The sequence below is a fragment of the Microtus ochrogaster genome, linkage group LG12 (genome assembly GCF_000317375.1).
Source record: "Microtus ochrogaster isolate Prairie Vole_2 linkage group LG12, MicOch1.0, whole genome shotgun sequence".
Lineage (NCBI taxonomy): Eukaryota > Metazoa > Chordata > Mammalia > Rodentia > Cricetidae > Microtus > Microtus ochrogaster.
The window spans coordinates 4,986,293-4,990,394 of NC_022036.1; positions in this window are offsets into that span (position 1 = coordinate 4,986,293).

A 4,102-nucleotide genomic window follows, 5' to 3' on the forward strand; every position below is an offset into this window, starting at 1 on the left:
AATAAAAAAGAATTTTGACAGTAAAAAAAATCTATGAAAAAATAAAAAAATAACATGCATCCTCATCTCTGAGTTCATCAGGACAAACTAAGGTGATAGCATTGAGAACAGCAAGTATACACTGGCATGCCTTTGTAAAATACTTATTCACGTGGACAAAGGCAAAACAAAGAAAGAATTGTATTAGGAATAAAGCACAATTTTGTTAATTTCTTAGGCTTTTTAAAACATTAGGCCCATGTAATCACTTCCTCATTCCTCTTCCTGTCCTATTTTCTTTAATTCTACCTTTTCTCCCCTCTTTATCTTTTGTTAAACAGCTTTATTGCATTATAACTGAGATACAGTAAGCTGCGCATATTTAAAGCATGTAATTTCTAAGTTTTGGCATGTGTATACATTTATGAAATTCTTACTGCCATGAAGACAGTGACCATTTTTACCTTTCCCCAAAGTTCTCTTATAATCCTTTGTGATCATGTCCTTCACCCCTTCCTGCTCCCCATCCCCACATCAATCTGTTTTTATTTATTTGTGATACTTTACTCTGCAGGCAAATTTCTTTTTTCTCTTTCTTTTTATTTATTCTAGGTGTCTTTTACATCATGTATCTTGATCCCATTCATTTCCTACCCCTTTGCATATGTCTTCTGCCTACACACATCTACCCCCGAAAAAACCAAAATTTAAGAGACAAAAGGGGAAAAATGGCAAAAAATTGAAAGTCTCATCATGGAAGCTGCAGTGTGACACAGTAAGTCATGCAGTAAACTTTTCTCCATGTGTCTTTATTTGCAGATTTTCATTGCAAAGCATCATTGATCTGGTTCTAGACCTCTGGTTTCTATTCCACTGTTGATACTCTGCCCTCACTAGGCCTCTTCTTGGGTATCCTGTGATTGCTCTGTGTTGTGGGAGATCCTGCAGCATTGAGTCCATGGATCAAGTTCCTTTACATGCTTTAGCAGATCATACATGGGATGAAGGTCAAGTCATAACCCTGGTTCTGGGCCTGGGCGGCCACAGGGCAGGATTAGTCAGCTCTCCAGTTCTGCCTGGTCCTCTCCGTTAGGGTGAGCTCTCCAACATTGCCTCAGCTAATTCACACGGTGCAGGAATGAGTGGAGCAGGTTCCCCTTCTTTTCACGCCTTCAGGGTCTGCTTTCCCGCACCTGCTCTATCAGAGCCAGTTATCAGAGTCAGTTTATGTGTTACACCTGAGAGGCACAGCGGCTACTCTCTGAAGTGCTGCAGCTGATGAGGGCCAGGGAAAGCTCTCCATCTCTTGTGACCCCATGCCAGCTCTTCCACCTGTCTCAGGCATTGATGGGCAAAGGCTGGGGGAGCATCTCTCTCTCTCTCTCTGCCCATGCTACCCCATGTCAGATAAGTAACGGGGACAGCCCTCCTTTGCTCACAACCTCAGTCCTGAGTCACCCTTACCTCTAACTACCTGTCCAGCTCTGCTGTGCTTGTCTAGGCAAGGAATAGGACCCACTTTCTTGAGTGCTGCAACTGGTAAGAGGGGATCAGCTTTCTTGTCTGTTGCAGACTGTAAAAGGGCTAAGGGTAAGGGGGCATCTCACCTCAATTCATACCACCCACCACATAGCAGACAAATAGTTGCAACTTTTGTCTTACAACTTTGGGGCTGGCTCACCCACACCCTTGCTAACAGGGTTATGTTATGACTCTAGTATGTTCCCCAGGTGAGGTGCAGGGCCTGCTCTCCCAAGTGTTGCAGCTGGTGAGGTGCAGGGCCTGCTCTCCCAAGTGTTGCAGCTGGTGTGGGGCAGGGCCTGCTCTCCCAAGTGTTGCAGCTGGTGTGGGGCAGGGCCTGTTCTCCCACTCTTGTGACCTCAGGACTGTTTCTCCCACCTGCTTCAGACATTAGTGAAAAGGATGGCAACTCTCCCCCACCCATGCTGCCACAGGACAGATTGGTGGTGGGGGACAGCTCCTCCTTGATCTTTATTTTGGGACTGGCTCACCCATACTACGGCCAGGTGGAGGACCTGTTCTCCTGAGTGTCTATGCAGGTAATTTCTATGCATTAAAATATCCATGATTCCAAACAACTTTTAGAAGCCAGAATCATTGTTTCATACTGTCACAGCCAAGTAATAGAGTGTTGGAGGTTGAAGTGGGGTTGATTTTATGATCATGGTCTGTGGACAGAAATGGGAGTGATGAGAAGGTAAAGGAAGGGAGGAGAATAATGAGCAAGTGAGGGAACAGAAGGTGAAGAAGGGAGAAAGGAGGACAGGGGAAGAATCCAGTTGAGCAGAGGTTGAGCATGAAACTTCTATCACTGAGGTACATCCGAAGGTCTATCTGATATCTGCCCAAAGGCCCCAGACAATCCTGCAATGAATTTGGGATGGCTGGCTCTTTTGACTTCTCTGGAATCTGGATGCATCTTCTGGGCTTTCACAGCTCTTGGTGAATCAGACCCATGGTATAATCTGTCTTATTAGGTGATATGACCTTGTTTGAGTCAGTGTTTTAGCTGAATGTTGAAAGGTAAGGGCTGGCAGCATCCTACTGGCTCCAACTTATGTTTGGAAGGAACTTGTGGAGAATCTCTCAGTGTCCCCCACTTTCTGATCCCATTCATACTGTCCCAGTGAGTTCTTTGAATGTAATACTGAAGAAACAAACTGCTGCTATCCAATTTGAAACTTAAGTCTCCAGAACCAGAAGCTAAATACATCTTTTTTCCCTAGAACTCAATTGGTACAAGGACAATCATTGAGGTGCTGGAGCTGCCAAACATTCCTAGGTGGTGTTAAAAGCACTCTGGTGGAATATACTGTGTTGGAGTCATTGAGTTCTTTCTACCTCAGGTACTGTTCTCAGTGATTGGGATGTCAGCACTCAGCTAATCTTTTGAAGTGGCAATCAAAAGGCAAAGTTAGTTGGTTACTTGTGTGTGTGTGTGTGTGTGTGTGTGTGTGTGTGTGTGTGTGTGTACTGTGGGCATGCTGAAGACAATGAACAAAAACAAAACAAAACAAAAAACAGAAAAACCTACTTTGTGGAAGTGACCTTCAGTGAAGACTTGAAGGACTGTTAGGAAACAAACCATGCACACTTTCTTAAGCAATGGTGCTATTGCAGGGTAGCAAAGACTGCATTGTTTATAAACAATGAAAGATTTCTCTTAATGATTTTAGAAGTTCACATATCTAAGTTTGAGGGACCAGTGAATTCGGTGTCTGGTGAAGATCCACTTCCTGGTTCTCAGGCAGCCATCTCCTTGTGTCCTTGAGAATGTAAGATGCCTTTTACCGGGGGCACTCATCCCTCTCCATAAGGTTTTCCCTTAGGACCTGTTCACTGCTAAAAGTCTCATCTCCTAATAGTATCTCCTAAGGGATTAGGCTTTCAATGCGTTTTTGCTACAGGCAAACATCAAGTCTAAGGCACAGAAAGGTGAAGGGAATATTATACAATAAGCCAGCAGCTTGCACAGCCTCATTGTCTGGAACCACAAAGAACTGGGAGAAGTTAGTTCTCTTTAGCCAAAGGGTTTGGAATTGGGAGCCAGAACAGGCAGACACATGTCATGTGATGAGATTTATGTCTCTACTCAACTGACCTCAAGCTCACTGTGATTTTATAAACATTTTATTGAAGAGAGAAAATTGCATGAAGTTCTTAGAAGCACTTTCCGTGATATAGAACACATATAAGAATGGTTAGTAATTTACTCCTGTGATTAACTGCACAGCTGCAACTGTGTTTTACTATTTAGGAAGCACACATTGAGCTTGTTATGTTCCACACTATTCTTACTGCTTTCTAAGTATTAACTAGTTTAAAAACCCAGAGCTATCTGTCCAGTGCTCCAATGTGGGTCTCTGTCTCTGTCTCCCTTCATCGCCTGACGAAGGTTAGTATTCAGGAGGATGCCTATGTGTTTTCTTTGGGTTCTCCTTCTTATTTAGCTTTTCTAGGATCACTAATTATAGGCTCAATGTCCTTTATTTATGCCTAGAAACCAAATATGAGTGAGTACATCCATGTTCCTCTTTTTGGGTCTGGCTTACCTCACTCAGGATAGTGTTTTCTATTTCCATCCATTTGCATGCAAAATTCA